Here is a 17,263-nt window from a genome sequence, read left to right as displayed (position 1 = left end):
GGGCACAGGGTAATCCCTGGAGGCCAGCCCTTCACATATTAAACAGGTACCTTTGTCCCTATAAGGAGAGGCTTGAGGCGGGAAGGGCGCAGCTAAACCGGGGCGGGCGCGCCGCGGCCTCCTCCGATCGCGGTCCCAGAGTTACGAAGGCAGCAGCAGCGTCCGGGCTCGGCCTCCTCTCACCGGACCGCTCCGGTCGCTGCCGCCAGCGTGGCCCCGCCCCCGCACTGCCCCGCCTCGCCGTCATTGGCTGCCGGCTCTGCCCACCAGCGAGCCCCGCCCTCTCTCCCAGCCTGACGTTGGCTTCCCTCCCCTAGAGTGGCCGGCGCGCCCTGTCAATCACCCGCGCGAGGGGCGCGCGGCACGGCCCGCTCGCCCGGGCGCCTGTGCCGCGGTGGGAAGGGGCGGGCGCTCGGGGCCGCCGCCGCCGCTTCCCCTCCGCCTCAGAGTGCCGCCCCGGCCGGCGCCGCTTCGGAGCCCCGTGCCAGGGGCGGGGCGGGAAGCAGTGGCCGGAGGTGAAGGGCCGAACGCCGAGCTTGTGCTCCGTTCTCCTGGGCTCTCCGGTAGGTTGCTGTCCCCGGCCGCCTCTCGGTGCGGCGGCGGTCGCAGCAGTCGCAGCACCTCCGTGGGCCGAGGTCTTGGACTGCCTCCCTCCCCCTTTCCCTGGCGGCTGTGAGGCGCTCGGGGCCGCCCGGACCAGGGGAGAGAGTGTCGGCGCCTGTGCGGGGCCGTGCCCTGGGCGGATGCGGGGAGCCGGGCGGAGCGCACGCCACGAGCGGTTGCGGTGCCGGCGGAGCTCGGCCGGCGCTGGGGGGGCCCCTCGCCTCCCTGTGGCTGCGCTCCCCCGTGGCAAAAGCCGTCGCTGTGAGAGCTCCGAGTGCCCTCTCCTGCAGGAGTTGCTTACGGCGGTGGAGTTACCTGTCTGGCGGCCGGTGTCCGTGCTGCTGGCGGTGCTTGGTCCAACGGAGCACCATGCTGGGTTTGTAGGAACAAATCAATTTGTTTTACTGGTCTGTAGAAGCAGGTTGTTGGAGTGCGATTGTGTTGGGTTAGCAGATTAGCGGATTAGAGGCGAACTGAGCTGCCAGTGCTCTTTTTTTGTTGCCTTTAACTTTGCTTTTTAGGTTGTTATTTATAGGCACGCTCTGAATGTAGTGGTTTTAAGTTCGATGAATTAAAATATTTAAAAGTGATATTTCAGTGATTCACATGGAAGTCGGGCATTATTTTCAAGCATTCTTGTTCATTTTACTGGTACACCCTTAGTGAGTGTTGGGGTCACATGCAGTTTGTAAAAATAAATTGGAATATAATCGAAGATTTTTTTTTTCTTACTAAATTTTGTGGTTAAGATAATTTGTAAGTATATACATAGTTAGAAATAGATACTGTGCATGTCCTTAAGCATGATTATAAGTGAAGCACACTGTTAAGCATATTAAGCCTTGTTGTCTGGTTTATGACTGCTTGTAAGGATAAACAACTTACCTGCTCTTTAGTCTCACAACTCTTCTGAACCCTCTTGTCTAGTGAATGCATTTTATCCCGAGCTGCATTAGGATATTAAAATCCAAGATGGGAGTAATTAAATTTTGCTTTAAAGGGAAAAGATGAGATAGGAGTTTCTGGGCTAACTATATTTTAGGAGATGTCTTCTCTCAACCACAATAGCCTTTAGTCAATTTCTTTTTAATGGAGGCGTTTCAACAGTTAAACAGTATTTGCAGTGAAAAAAAGTGGTATTTTGTTGTGCTGGCCTGAAATGGAAAAATTAACTGGCAAACGGTGGATTGTTTACATCAGCTGAGAATGACTTTCAGCTAATGAAAGTAATCTTTTTCTCTTGCCACTCTGCATCAAATAGATGTATTGGCTTATAAAATGTAAATGCATTTCACAAGCTAGAGTACTAGTTCTTATACATCACACTTTCTGTAGAGCTTTTTTTTCTTCTCTGTAATCAAGATAATATATTCAAGATTAGTTAAGAGGATTGACATCTGACAGGCCATGTCTTAACCCTTCTGAAGTTATTCTTCCCCTAAAGAACAAAAACTTCCCCTAAAGTTACAAGAGTAACTGGATCTATGAAAAGTTTTTCCCTTGCCCAGCTGTTACTTATGTACAAGTAACAAGGCTGAATTTACGTCCCGTTACAAATTTTCAATTTTTAATAGTCTCATAATTAAATTAATTGCATTATTAAAGCTCATGCATTGTATCAAATTTTAGTGTCCCTGCTGTATCCACGAAGTTTCTCCTATGGAAATAGAATTGTTCTTGGTTCACTAGTTACTTTGCTAAGTAGCTAAGATTAGAAGTATCGAAGTTGCATGTATTTCTAACATTTTTACTCTTGTCTTTAAAATTTGTTTAAAAAGGATTAGGAAGTCTTCTGATGTTTAAGAATAATTTAGTTTAGTTATGCCTTTTAGACAACAATAAATGGAACATGAGGAATAGGGAAGTGACAGTGGTTACTTTTCTCCAGTATCTTCTGATTACAAAAAAGAGCTTGCTGAAGAACAGGGGACTCATCAGCTCTATTAACTGTCTTTATCTAACTTTTATCCGGCTGAACTTTTCTTTCAGCCTTTTGTAAACAAAATATATATTTAATCTTGTTCCTCAGGCTTTTCTTTTTACTTTTTGGTGGGTTTTTTTTGAGATGTTCTACATAAAAGTAATAATGTAACTAAAAGCACACATAAACCACAAGAATAACAAAGTTTTAAGGGAGTTTGGCATAGTTTCTTCACAGTTTAAGCTCACTAATTCAACTGCAAATGAATATTAAGAGTTCTCAGTCTGTGCTTAATACCTGGCGATGCTTAAGGGAAGAATGCGACAATCCTTTTCAGCTGTAGTATGTGTTAAAATGGTCCAAAAATTATCATGATACTTGGCAGTCATTTAATAATGTAAATGGAATAGTATGTTCCCAGTGTACACTGGACCTTTAACACTCTTTAAAAAGCGTTTTGAGACTTCTGTGTAATTGGTTTCTCATATCTATTAAAAGGTAAAAAAGTAGCTTTGAAGTAATTGTTGTATATTTTCTGACAATCCTTAATTTTTTTTATGCTATGCAGGCATTTTAATGCTTCCTCAACACTGCTGCAGAAGCAGTGCAATGAGATCAAGCCTCATGCTGCTGTGCTTGTTTTTTTAAGTGTAATTCTGAGTAGCCTTCTAGACATTGTCACTGGAGTTCTGGAGGTTTGTGAGCTACATCTAAAACAGCTGGGTGAAGAAAAACGTGTGTGTTTAAGCTAAACAGTTGCTTAAGTAAAAGCAGACTAGTGCGAAGGTAGTTAAAAGCTAGGGTGATGATCACAGATAAAGACAGTGACTGTCCCTCCCTGTGATCTTAGGCAAGCCACTTGTAATATAATGTCTCCTCTTTGGCATAGGGAGGATGTAGAAGAGACATCACACACCAATCCATGCTGTGGAATTGGTTTGGATTGTGGTTACTTAGGAAGCTTTCTGAAAACAGTACTTTCAGAGGCAGTTCTGAAACTCTTAGTAGTAAAGTATGGAATTCTTTATAACAGGTAAGATTTAGCCCACCTGTTATATTTAGTTACAGTGTTTTATAGATGTGTTTATAGATGTGTTCATAGATGTTTTACAGTGTGCCCTGGTGGCCAAGAGGGCCAATGGCATCCTGGCCTGGATCAGGAATGGGGTGGCCAGCAGGAGCAGGGAGGTCATTCTTCCCCTGTACTCAGCACTGGTGAGGCCACACCTTGAGTATTGTGTCCAGTTCTGAGCCCCTCAGTTTAGGAATGACATTGAGATGCTTGAGCGTGTCCAGAGGAGAGCAACAAGGCTGGTGAGGGGCTTGGAGCACAAGCCATATGAAGAACAACTGAGGGAGCTGGGGTTGTTTAGCCTGGAGAAGAGGAGACTCAGAGGTGACCTTATCACTCTCTACAACTTCTGAAGGATGGCTGTGGTCAGCTGGGGGTTGGTCTCTTTTCTTCAGGCAACAACAAACCAAGAGGACACAGTCTCAAGCTGCGACAAGGGCTGGATATCAGGAAAAAGTTTTTCACAGAAAGAGTGAAAAAGTACTGGAATGGCTTGCCCAGGGAGGTGGTGGAGTCACCATCCCTAGAGGTGTTTAAAAAAAGACTGGATGTGGCACTAGTTGAGGTATTAGAGATGGGTTGTACTCAATGATCTTGAAGGTCTCTTCCAACCTAAAAATTCTGTGATTCTGTGATATATTCATAACTTTGAACTTACTAAAAGGTTTCTTTCTAACAAAAGGGGCAGAAAATATTTATATATTAAATATATGGTAAAAATATACATATTTGTGGTAAATATACAACATTAAATGTACAACAATTTTAGAATATTTCAGATGTGTTTACAAGTGTATTCTTCTAGGATGTTTATTGAACTGCGTGTTCCTTATCTCTTCCAGAGAACATATTTAACATCTACGCTTCCCTCTGTTCGCCACTTCCTTTATCTGGTGTTTTAAATTTAAGATAGATTAAAATCCCCATTTGGCTGTTCAAAGAAGAGTATTCAGTACAAAATAAGTATATTCTCTATGTATGTAAAGTGAAAACAGTTATTTTGCCATTTGTGTCTGGTATGCCTTGTGCTGTGGAGTTAGGAATGGGAGGAGACATACTGATCAATCAGAACTGTCTTTGCCCAAATGTTTACTCAGATAATGGTAGGTCATAGAAGCCCATGACACACACAAGTAAGATTTGCATATTCAAGTAAATTTATTACTTAATTTGACTTTGTGTGTGACATCATTAATATGACTACAGACATTTTTTCCTATGCTTTAGGATCTTCTCTGTAAGCTTACTAGCCAGCATAACTTTTAATATACCAAGACTTTATAGTAGCTGTTTTACTTAACTTAGCAATTTGATGTCATTAAGTTAAGTAAATTTAATGTCATTTTCATGTAAATGATTTTATTTTCCTCCAGGTTCCCTGGGTGGTAATTTATATTCTTCATCAATCATGTGTTTCCAAAGACGTTGTTTTTGATTAAGGCAGGATGTAGACTACAACAGTGGAGGATGATGTCCTTCTCAGGAGGCGAAAAACCCCAGATGTTTTATGACAAGTGGAGCTTAGATTTCAGTTTGTAGTATGTGGTTTGTCACTTCTCGTACTCTGCAATTAGTCATTGCGTAATTTGTGAGTTGCCATGCTCTTTATTCAATAAACCCTGTGCCATAACAGAGTGTAGATGGAACAGCAGAAGCAGAGTTGAAGGTGGTGTTTGAGTGACAGTTTATGTATGAAGGTCACTGAGGTATGGTGTCCTTGAAGGGGTGCACTTGATGGGCTATGAAACACCAATCGTTGTGGCTGTGCTGCTGGCCTTTGGAAAGGCCCTTCTCTCAAATATGTTCTCCTTCTCCATTTCTGGCTGTGCAATTTTGTAGCTCCACTCTTGTTCCTCATCCTGTCTCTTGAATCCTCCACTAGGTTGATTCAGCTTCTGTTCAGTAGTGAGTTACTGAGTTTGTGAGCTTTCTGATACTCTGAGTGAGCAATGTCTTTACTGAGGTGTGAGAGTGCTGGGGCTGGTGACCAACGGGAGCTGTAGGTAGTGTGCCACATGCAGTAGGAGGAGAGCCATTGTACTAACCCATCAAAGTTGTCTAAGTGCATCTTGTCTTTTACATTTTCCAAATTTCAGGCTGTGGTTCTGTTGTTCCCATAAAACTGTTCTTTTTGGTTCCATTTGTCTTTGAGCTTGAGGTGCTTATTACCTAGTGAGTGTTGGATCTGTTAAATTTTTAAAGCTGCATTTTTGTAGAAAATGCTTTAAAAGCATGGGCTTCTTGGCAGGTTTCCTTCGTGATGCTAGAAGGTGTGATTTAGTCTAGGCTGCAGATATGTGCAGATAGGACACATATCTGCAGCCTAGAAGAAAGTACTATTTAAAAGCTGTATTGTTATGTGTAGAAGATTCCTGTGAATATCTTTCTGTATTTAAGGGACATTTTTTGTCTTTATATTTGAACCTAAATAAAGTAGTTAACATGACTGTTAGCATATTTCAACAGGTTTTAATGTAAAGATATAAAACAGTCTTCAGAGGTATTCAGTGTTGCTTTAGATGAGTTCTGCTAGCTTATAATGAAGAGCATATTGAATTTCATGTAGTATTGATATTTTTGATGTCAGTTTAAATGTAAATAATGTCCTTAAAAATACAGCTTTCTTAAATCTTAAATAATTGTGCAGTAATCTTGGGATGATGAAGTAATACTATAGCGGCTAAAGTCGGGGATGTGATTTCTTTAAGGGTTTTGGGAGACATGTTGCACTTCTAACATTGACCACTAGTATTTTCTTAGTTGCACCTTGCAAATGCTTTCTTCTTACTGAACAGAGAAGTTCAGTATAGAATGTTTTTTACTTTCTGTGGAAGAAAACCACAGTTGGCACTCATTCATTGCTTGCAGTGTTCCAGGAGCAGGTTGCTCAGTGTATCAGGTTATTAAAGTTTCTGTGTAACATTTGCTGATGGCAGGCTGAGGCATCTCTAAATCTGGAGGGGGAAAAAAAACCAAAAAAACCACCCCCCCAAAAAACCCACCTTGAATTTATGGTTAACAGTAAAGAGGGCGGGCAGTAATGATGAAACTTGAATTCATGGTTAACAGTAAAGAAGGAGGGCAGACTTTTTCCAACAGACAAGAGGAAGACAGAATAACTAAATTTGCTCTTAAGCTTTTCTTAGACTGAGAGATATGTCTTTACAGAAGTGATTGTTGTTGCTTTTAATTTTTCCAACAGCATTCACTATTCTTTGTTTTGATGTAAAAAACTGTGAGACCTTAAAATAAATTCAGTTGATTGTACTTCAGATTTTCCCCGAGAAAGTCTGTTTTTTAAGGAAATGTGATATTTTTGATCTGCAGCTTTCTCATCTGCTGTCTGTAGAAATGTGAAATTTTTAGGGCAGTTTTAACCAAGCTTAGATTGTAATGCCTGTGAAGATAAGTTCCCATAAACTTCATAAAAACCAATTTAGATAGCAGATATTTATTAACCATTACCATGGTGAAGGAAGGATGTTGTATGCTTTGTGTGGTAGTAGCTTGAGAGCTGTTTGACTTGCAGCTTCCCTGTAGTACTAGGGAAGCAATAGAAATCTCTCTTCACTGAGCAAAAAGGGAACATTTTAATATGGGAAGAGAGAAGGGGTTTTGTGAAGAAAGAGAGCTGAAGATGTGTTGGAGGGTGGCCTGGTAATTCTGTGGAAATGTGGAAGATATCCAGCAAGGTGAAATTACTACACTGGGGCTATGTGGGTATTGAACGCTAATCTGTAGACAGCTAAGTTTAGCTAACTTTGACACTTTTGAGGAATGATTCTATCTTAATCTTCCTAAGTAGTACGTCAAGAGTTTACTACACACAAGTGCCCTCATCAACATACTGACATTTTCTCATTTTAGTGCTTGAGAATTTTTTGATTTAAAATCAATGTAGTTAAGTAACTGCCATCAGACTTTGATAAAACTGATGTCTGGAGCATCAGATTTTGTTCTCAGAACTTTTAATTTACATCAGATGATTTCGTATTCAGTGTTGTTTGAATTCGTGTAAAACACTGGGTGACTTGTTCCGTAGGAAGGCATTGGTTTAAATATGTTTTGTATTACATCACTTATGATGAATCCAAGATCATAAATGTGGCTAGTGTTTTTCCTTAAATTAGTTTCACTGTGCATCTTATGCTTTCAATATGAAGGTGTCAAGCATAATTCCATTTGGTGTGGTGTCTGAGACTTTATGTATACAGTTTTATTCCATATTAAACTTATAACACAAGAAAAAAGCTTTACAACCTTTTGAAGACTATAGAACTGTACTTTCAATTTAACAAAATGTTTTAGGTATACATTGCAGTGAAAGCTGTGTGAGTGAGAGATTTGCAAGTAGTATGTTGTAGTAAAATACTTGTAACTGCTGTAGAAGGTACTGTCTAGTTTATGGAGACTATTAACACAGCAGAATCTTTTGGTTGCCATGTAGTTTGTTATTATTAGAAAGCCTTGACAGATTCGTAGCTGCAAAACTCAGTCTGGAGATATTCTCCTGTACTGTGAGTTATCCCTTTCCTTACATGTAGAGTTATTAAATTCGAACTGGTCTCCTGTCTTAAATTCTTGAAGTAGGATCTGACCATGTAATTAAAGCTAAGTGACAGAAGGAATTGTGTAAGAGAACTAAAAATACTTTTAATTTTGAAAACTGATCTTCACAATCACTGTGGAATTCTAGAGCAACTTATGTATTTCAGCCTATGCAAAATCTAACCTGAAAACAGAAGTTGTGTCTTTTGGACTCTCAGAAATGTTTTGAGTTTTTTTTTCATGTGGCACTGGGGTGCTTCACCATGGTACTTAATTTTGTCTTCAGATGTAGTTACAGTTGAAGATGAGATGCAGTACTCTGTGCCTTGTTTTCTAATTTTTAGACATATTAACTTCACAGTTTCTTTGGTTTAGCCTTAGGCTAATCTGAACCTTTCTGTTGTTGAACCTTCTGTTGCTGTAACAGTTGTGTGCCATGGTACAATTATTCATGCAGAAAATTGAAACCTCCATTATGTAGTATTAGCCAGCTCAGCACTAGCTTTCTGTCAGCTGTAGACAGTATAGCCCATTTAAGTCTATATGGTTGTGGTGGTGGAAAAGTGAAGAAACAAATGATTGAAATACTGCTTAACCATCAGTTTTGTCTTTTCTGTGCTCTTTTTAGTAAATCAGTTTTATTAGTGGCATTATTAGACTTCTAAAAAATATTCCCTGTGTTATGGCTCTCCTTTCTGAAAACTGACTTTCAGCTTTTACTCTGAAATGGTGATTATATAAAAGCTCAAGAAGAATTCATGTACAGAAGTTTTAACCAAGTAACTGCATGCACTTGCGTGGAATAGTAAAGTGAACTTGGTAGGATTTTGTGATGAAACCGTATGATGAAGTGTAATTCGTAGATTAGGACCAAACTTGCCTTCTAGATCAATGAGAGAATAAAAACATAGCCATCTCAGCTGATGTTTGTTTAGAGTTAACAGAGATTAAGAGATTGCTTGGAGATCGTAATTGCTACATAGTTAGTCCAGGTTGTCATTTGTGGAAAAATTGTATTGAGTTAGGGTGATCCCCAGTACTGTACATGTCTTCTGATGTGACAGCATTTTGTCCAGAACTGGCAGTTGGTGGTGCAGAAGGATACATTATTGTTCATTAGGTAGTAGACTTTCAAATGACAAAATTAAGTGTACGAAACAGATACTGAATTTTGGATATTGGCAGCCCTCATATTTTTTCATGTGACATTAAACTTTGGTACAAGAAAAATTACACTAGTTTAACTAGAATAGACTTCTTTAACAAGCTTCAATAAAGATGAGGTAGGTTTTTGGTTAGTTCTTATACAGATGAGTGGTTGATTAAATTCATTAATAAAGCTGTTAGATTTTGTGCATTAAAGGAGGATTATATTTGGCCATATGTGGTTTGTTGATGAACTTTCCCTTGGGAAATGCCTATATACATGAAAATTGAAATGCTTATTCTAGAATCTCAAATTAATTGTTTTTGTTGAAAATAGTGTGTGGCAGTTGATATGGTAAGAGAAAAAAGTAATTTTTTATTTAATATATTTACTGCTGGAGATGAAAACAAGACCTTTTAGAAGGTTTGGTTATGTAAATTTTCCTTCATAAGAAAGATACTTGGATTTACTGTGACACTTTCAATTAGGCTGCTTCTTTGAGTGCATCTCATTCATGTGTTTGTAGATTGAGACTTTGTGTATGTAGATTTACATTCAGTTACTTAAAACCTTGTTTTCTAAGGAAGATCGTACATATCTGTAAGAGTAAGCAAATACACATCTTAAAGCAATCGTATTTTTTAGGAAGGCTGATAGTCTAATTTGTACACCAAAATTAATAAATTCTGTTCTTGGTTTTGCAAAACCTAGCTTAGTCTAGGATAGATTGGTGTTACAGAAGGCAGATGTAGAAAAAGACTGAATGCTGTGAGAACAGTACTATTGTCTGAATTTTAGAAAGTGAAAATAAGAATCTATGACAAACTGAGACTTTAAGTAAAAAAAGGAATGATAATGTAGAAGGTGCTTGAGATACAAACTTTGTATTGTTGGAAGTTCTGGTAAAGCAAACAAAATTTATGTGCACTGTGGTCTGTTAGTTGCTTTGGAGTGCTGAAGAGCATGAATCAAAATAAGTGTTTTGAGACCATGCGCACTGAGAAATAAACTGCACTGTTAAGCTCCTGCATGATCTGTTATTAAGAGATTTAATTTGCCTTTGAAATTAGGTTATTATATTTGCCTTCTTAAATAAACACCCATGTCTTCTGAAGTGTGAAGAATTTTATGTGATCAAGAAGTAGCAGTTGCTTTGTGTGTTCTCCCTCTTGGCTGATGGAACTCTAGAAAGGATTTCAAACATTGGTATATTATGTACTTTTTCTCTGTGAAGGAAATGTAGCAAATGTGAGATCTGTAGTTCAGTATTTTGAAAGGCAAAGTGGCAGGAAAAGGATGTGGCAGTGGTGTTGATGGCTTGAATGTTGATCCTGGTGAAGATCTTATTTAGGTGCATTGTCGCTTCTCGTATATCCATGTGTTTCTTATTTTATTATTGTGGAGCCAGTGATCCTCCGATGTGAAGCTGCAAGAGACCATCCTTGTTTCTTGGATTAGTTCACATCTGCTACAAAATATTAGGTGTTTTAGGGAAAAGATGCTGTTTCAGAGTATTTGCCTATTTTTTTACAGTGCTTCCAAGGTAGTTTACCTAATTGAAGTCAGAATAAGTACCTAAGGAATGGGAGAATAAAATAGTCTTTGGTGAATTAACTACCTTTTGAAAATACGAAGAGCAGATAGAGCCAAGCTATATTTTGTTTTTATGTTAAAATTTTTTTAAAAAGCTATAAAATCATATGCCATTTTGCTTGGAATTCCCCAGGTATATGAAGTAGATTAAATTGTTGAAAGCAAAATGAGTTATTGATGGGTAAGTTTTCTTTATGTTAGGGTCACATATAAAGAGCACCATCTACGACTTATAAAATGATTCAGTAATGAGCAAATTTCATACAGGTTGTTGATAGGTGGGGAGAGAAATAGTGTCAGGAGAAATTTATTTGGAAATGTTCTTTGTTTTTCAAAGCTGATATCATGAGTATGTACCATCTGTGGAAGTTTTATGTACTGAATATTTCAGCACACTCATTTTTTCTAGTTTTGGCTAAAGTGCTACTGATTTTGCATATTTTTTCAGCTTCGGAAATCTGGAAAATTATGACATAATAATTTAGTTATATTTATTTAAATTATGCAATGAATTATTTAACAACTTTTTATTTTAGAGTGTAATGGGTTTAATTTATTAATCCTGGGTGGAAAGACCAATTAAGGTAGGGGTTTTAGTGTTAATATTTTTGTGGGAGGGAGAGATTAGGAGAAAAATAAACAAAGCAGGCTTAAGCTTAAAAATGAACAAAAAATAGTTTTATTAACACATACTAAAAGAATAGAAAAAAAAAGTTGAAAAAAAACTTAAAACAGAATGAAACTTCAAAACTTCAAAAACAACACGCTTCTTTCCTCTTACAAACTATTAACTTTCTTATTGAACAACATAGAAAGACACAACTTAGAATTTTTAGTCAGTTTCACTACTTAGACATAACTACACATTATTTTAGAAGAAGAGTCCTTCTGAGATCTTTTATGAAGATTTTTGCTACAAGACAAAAGAGTCTAGTCTTTTTTAATGTCACACGCACATCTGCTGCCGCCCGGAATTTTCGCAGACTGTGATGCTCTATCCGCAGAGCTTCGCAGTGTATCTGGGGTATTATTTACGAATACTTCTTCTGATCTAAAATTATCTTTGTCTCAAAAGGCTGAGACCTCCTTTTTGACCCAGGAGAGGGGCTTTCAAAGTTCCCAAATAAATCTCTATTACACCAGTCCTTAATTTTGATTAGAATAGCATTCTACCCAAATAATACTAAGATGCTGCAAAGAACAGTTCATTTCTTCATAATTTACCTTAGAAAAGTCTGGTTAAAAATGCCCACTTCTTCAATCCTATTCCAATATTTTTAGTTCTTTCACTTCTCACCTAACTGACTTCATGCAGTGTCTGTTCCATGTACCTTCTGTTTTTCTTTCTTCTTTCTCTTGAGGAAGAATTGTGCTTTAAAAGTTCCATGTTGCTAAGAAAGGGTTAAATCTGCTCAGGCTTGCAAAGGCCACGTGCACACACCGGGCTGCAGGGCTGAAGAAAAAATGCAAGGCCGTGCTGATAAAGGAAGCTGGTAAAGGTCCTTTTTTCCACCCCTCGGTCTCATCTAAGGCGGTCCAGCTCAGAGTTGTTACGGAGCTGCAGGCTTGCTTTTCTCTGCTGCCAGCCGTGATTAAGCTGGGCCATGTTTTGGCCCTTTCTGCCGCGGTCTGAGCACACGGCCCCACGCTGCCGAGCTGCAGCCGCCCCTCTCCCCTGCCCGCAAGCAAGGGAAAGGGGCTCAGCCGGCCCAGGCTCTCCCTGTGCGGGCAGCGGCCCTCAGAGCCCCGGCCAGGCCCGGCCCGGCCGCCCAAAAGGGCAGCAAGGCCCGACCCAAGGCCGCCCGCTACCCCCCCGATGTTACCTCATTGCTGATTCTAAAATGAGAGACCGCGCAATCAGCAGCAGATTAGTTTTAAATGTTCCTTCCAAAGTCGCACTGACACCTCTCACTGGTCAACTCAGCTGCCAATATCCCAGCCCGCCCCCTGATAGGTCCCTGTCCTCCTCCCCTCAACCTATGCTATGGTTAGGGCAGGGAAAAACATTTTACATTTCTCTATATCCAGAAAACAAAATTGTGCCAACCCATGATATAGAGTTTGCTAAGGAAAATATTATACAAAAAATGAAGCTATAGACATATTTATTTGTAGCATAAATTATTGGAATAGCAACACAACTCCTTTGGGTCACATGAAAGTCAGGTGAAGGCCTGAATTTCTCTTATCAGACTAAAGTGAAAATAATGAAATCCACTCCTTAGTCATTAAATGTTTATTTTTTATTTTAAATAAACAATCTAACTAAATTATATATAATTTTAGAGATAGTTTGCAATTCCAATTCTTTCTGGAAACTTTTTCACAGTTATAAACTGCTGTCCTAAACTTTCAAGGGATCTTCTATTATGAGCCTGTTTGCTGTGGATTTGGAATTTCATCGATTTCCTCTGTTGCATGGAGATGTATATATAAAAGTGAATGAAAATGATGCAGTAATAACTAACCTAGAAAGAATCAGCTTGAGCTTTCCATGAGGTATAATAACAGAAATAGGTGATGAAATATTTAAATTTTGTATTATGGTCTCACAATTAAGCTATTACTTGGTTTCAGATTTGTAGTATGAATTTCAGATTTTCTACTCCTAAGTATTTCTAAAGAGTTTTGTTGGGTAGAATTTTGTATTATTTTTTTCTGCCATACAAATGTATTTGTAACATTGAAATGGTCTTTGGGAAGTGAATGTGACTGTTGTCAATCTCAGTTGAAGACTGTAATAGGTGAAGTATCCCATAAAAAATGACATGAAAGTAGTTAGAGAAAGTCTTTTGGAAATCTGTGGAAGAGGCACTAGAAACTTCCTCTGCACTTTTCTAGAAGATGTGAGGAGAAGCTGTGTTGCTAAATTACTGTCATTGCCAAAAATCATGAGCCCTTGGGATTAGAAGTATGTGAACAGACACTTGAGAGGTGAGAAACTGCAGAGGTATGAAAATGCCAAAAGGCTGAGTGAATTTCAAATGCTTTGTGCTGAAACCAGGACTGTTTCTTTACTATAATAAATGATCAAGCCCAATTTCATGAATCAAAATACAGAATTTTATTTCGAGACTTAAACTCAGTCTCTAACAGCCACAATTAAAAAGGAACAGCGTCAAATCCGGATTTCGGCACTGGGTGAACACAGAAACGGACTCTATGGCTCTGAATCTACCTTGTTCACATAGTATGTCTCGATCTGCTGGTTTTTTACAGTCTTTCGCTAAGGATGAGGAGTTGCTTCACTCCTCGTGTCCCTTTTTTGCTTCATCAGATATTCATGTCCATGTTTCCGGTCAGTTGAATAGGTTTCTTGGGGTGGAACAATGTCCTGATTGCTTTCTCCGGAGTGGTGTTCAGAGATGTAAAACCCGGCTGGAGCAGATAAGAGACCCATCTGGTGTTGATCGCTGTGTCATTAGCAGGTTCATCTCTGGGGGGGGAACACGTCTTATCTGGTCACTCCTTCTATTCACTGAGTAAACGAGTGTTCTGATGGTTTCCTGGCAGAAACCCCTCATTTCTCAATGCTCCGTGTCCCCCTCACATTCTGTTTCTCAAATCCCAAGTACATTTTATATTTTACAAAGTTTAATTCAGACTGAATTAACTTTATATTACATATCACATTTACCGTGTTTCATAAAATAATAAAATATCCTGTATTGGAAGGGGCCCACTAGAATCATTGAAGTCGAACTCCTGACCAGCACAGGATACCCCAAGAGTCACACCATGTGCCTGAGAGCATTGCTTAAACATTTCTTGAGCTCTGTCAGGTTGGTGCTGAGACCACTTCCCTGGGAAGCCTGTTCCAGTGCCCAAACACTCTCTGGATGAAGAACTTTTTTTGATATTCAGCCTAACACCTGACATAACTTCAGGTCACTCCCTCAGGTCCTGCTGCTGGTTGCAGCATCTCTGTAGTTCTTCTGTTTACCAGACCTTGCTTCTGGCACGTGGGAACTGACAGTGGTCAGAAATTAGATTTTAGGCTCCAGGCAGTAGCTTGAAGCCTGTGGGAAAAGCCAAGTACGTAACTCTCTCACTTTGACCTGGGAAATCATAAGGAGGAACCCAAAACTATCCTTGTAGCTATCTTCTTCCTGACACCTGGTGTTTTTCCATCTTGTTTATGGTAAAGATGTATACTGAGAGGCGTTGGTCTGAAACAGACAGTAATATTCATTGTACCGAAATGCTGTATAAAAGAGCTTGTCTTTCAGTATAATTTTGCTATAATGCCCTCCAAAGGAACCGGAGTTCTGTGTATTGTTATTTGAGCTGTCCCAAATGGCAATGATACCGGCACGCTTACATCTCACTTTTTTTCCTTGTTTCTGAGACAAGATTTCTGCTCAGCCAAGCTGGCCTTCTGCCTCCTCTGCATGACTTCTCACAGTTTGGAACGGACTGTTCCTGCGCTGCTGGGGGTTGATGCTTAAAAAATGACCAGATCTGATGGACCCCAGCATGTTTAAAAGCATTTTCTCAGAGCACCTTACTGGTTCCCTAAACAGCTGGAAGTCAGCTCTTGTCATGCCCAGGTCTGAAATTTTGCTGTCACTTTTCCTTCTGATAATGGAGATTTCAAACTCAGTCACTTTGTGGCCACCGGTCACTACTTTGTTTATGAGATCCTCCCTTTTAATAAGCAACAAATCAAGGGGGGCACCTTTTGTAGCTGGCTCCATTAGTAGCTGCATCATAAGGCTATCCAGATTCTGGTCTATTCTGGACCTATTTGTGTCAGCTGTGTGATGCTCCCAGTTAACATCTGCTAACAAGTTGATGTTCCCATGAGGACAAGAGCAGTTGTTTTGAAGGTATCCCTTAGTTCCTCACAGAGTAATTCTCTGTAATCATTGTCCTGGATAGGTGGCCTGTAGTCTGCTCCTGTGATGACATCCACATTATTTTTTTGTCCCTTAACCCTCACTCAGAGACTGTCAGCCTGCTATCGCTGGCTTCAGGCTACTTTCCAGCCCTTCCAGCTCTCCTGCCCTGCCTGTCCCTCCTGGAGAGCTTGTGGCCATCCAACATGGTACTCCAGTCAAGGGGCTTATCCTTCCAGGTTTCACTTACTCCGGTGATGATGTTCATGCTGTGTTTGTTGGTGTAGAAATATTTTGTTGGTATCATCCATTGTAGCTCACGCCTCATGGACCAGTTTAAGGATCTCACTAGCACTGAGTCCCTTGAGTTTTGGCATACCATCCCATTGCTTATCACTGTCAAACCTGTCTTTTTCCTTCTTCAATCTAGTTTAAACCCCTATCAGTATTTTTTATTTTCCTCTGTAGCTCTTTTGCTACTGTGTGCTTTTCTCAAAAATAGACAAAAATGTTAGTATAGTGATTTTAGCAGTAATGTATGATCTTGTAATTACAATGTGAAGGGTAATGCCTGTGTTACCTAAGGAGAGCGGTTATGGTTGCATGTTTCATTTCAGTTTGTCATTCCTGGGCAGGGGAATGTTCTATTTCGCTGCTTTAGTGTTCTCTTAATTAGTTGATTTAGGAGTAAATATTGAAAATGAAAGAGGTAGATAGTAAGTGTTTTCTTTTTTAAAGGTGACTTGCACACTTGGGTATGAGCATTGTCATGACAACACTTTGGAACATGTAAGCTTGCATATGATTACAGTGGTGTTCATGCTGCTGCTGTAGGATCAGGCATTTGAGAAATGTATGAATAAAGAAGATGCTTAAATGAACTACTCTTTTATTCTGCCTTATGTAGTGTTCTAGAGAGTTGTTGCTAGAGAATAAGGTTTTTATGTGGCATGTAGTCTTCAGTAGTGTTAATTGGGACATTTTCAAGCAGAGATTTAGAGAGGTGTAGATTTATAGCTCTAATGTAGGGATACTTTTGCAAGTGTTAGGTGTGTGACTTGTCAGTCAATTGAAACCCCATTGTGATTTTTTCTTACTCGTCTTTGCTGTGCCTCTCCTTACTTTTCACACAGTCTCTCTACAGTGCTTGGACAAGTATCAGATTACACAAAAACAAAACAAAAACAAAACAAAAAACAAAACCACACACAAAAAACCCCCCAAAAATACAACAAAAAAAAACCCCAAAAAACCCCCTCTGGTATCTATTGTTAATTTGGCAAGTCAGCTACTCTGAAGTTACTTGCTTACATCCGATCTTATTTTTTATCTTCAGTCTATACAGATGATAGATTTAGTTTATAATTAAGATCTAATTACTTTTTCTTCCATGTAATACCATTTTGACCTTTTAGTAGCTTCTTTTGCCTTCTTTGTCTTCATGCTTGAACACAGTCATTTCCCTCTTCTGATACTGCTTTGTCAACTTGGCTTTGATGGTGTGTTTGCCATTATCCTGATATTTAGTCTTTTTTTTTTTG

General features: G+C 39.5%; 1 protein-coding gene across 9 annotated transcripts in view; it reads left to right on the top strand.

Annotated features, from left to right (window-relative positions):
- The first annotated feature begins 417 nt into the window (after positions 1–417).
- Positions 418–17,263, top strand: part of CSNK1G3 (casein kinase 1 gamma 3) — a 77,649-nt gene continuing 60,803 nt past the window's right edge. For 8 of the 9 annotated variants that reach the window (XM_040089904.1, XM_040089899.1, XM_040089907.1 and 5 more), the window contains exon 1: positions 418–563. The gene's annotated coding sequence lies outside the window, so the exon portion shown is untranslated. The remainder of the gene's footprint in view (positions 564–17,263) is intronic. The other variant, XM_040089908.2, reaches the window with a different exon arrangement.

This window comes from Hirundo rustica, chromosome Z (assembly GCF_015227805.2).
Source record: "Hirundo rustica isolate bHirRus1 chromosome Z, bHirRus1.pri.v3, whole genome shotgun sequence".
Lineage (NCBI taxonomy): Eukaryota > Metazoa > Chordata > Aves > Passeriformes > Hirundinidae > Hirundo > Hirundo rustica.
Note: the sequence above shows the minus strand (reverse complement) of the source record. Positions and strands in the feature narration are given on the sequence as shown.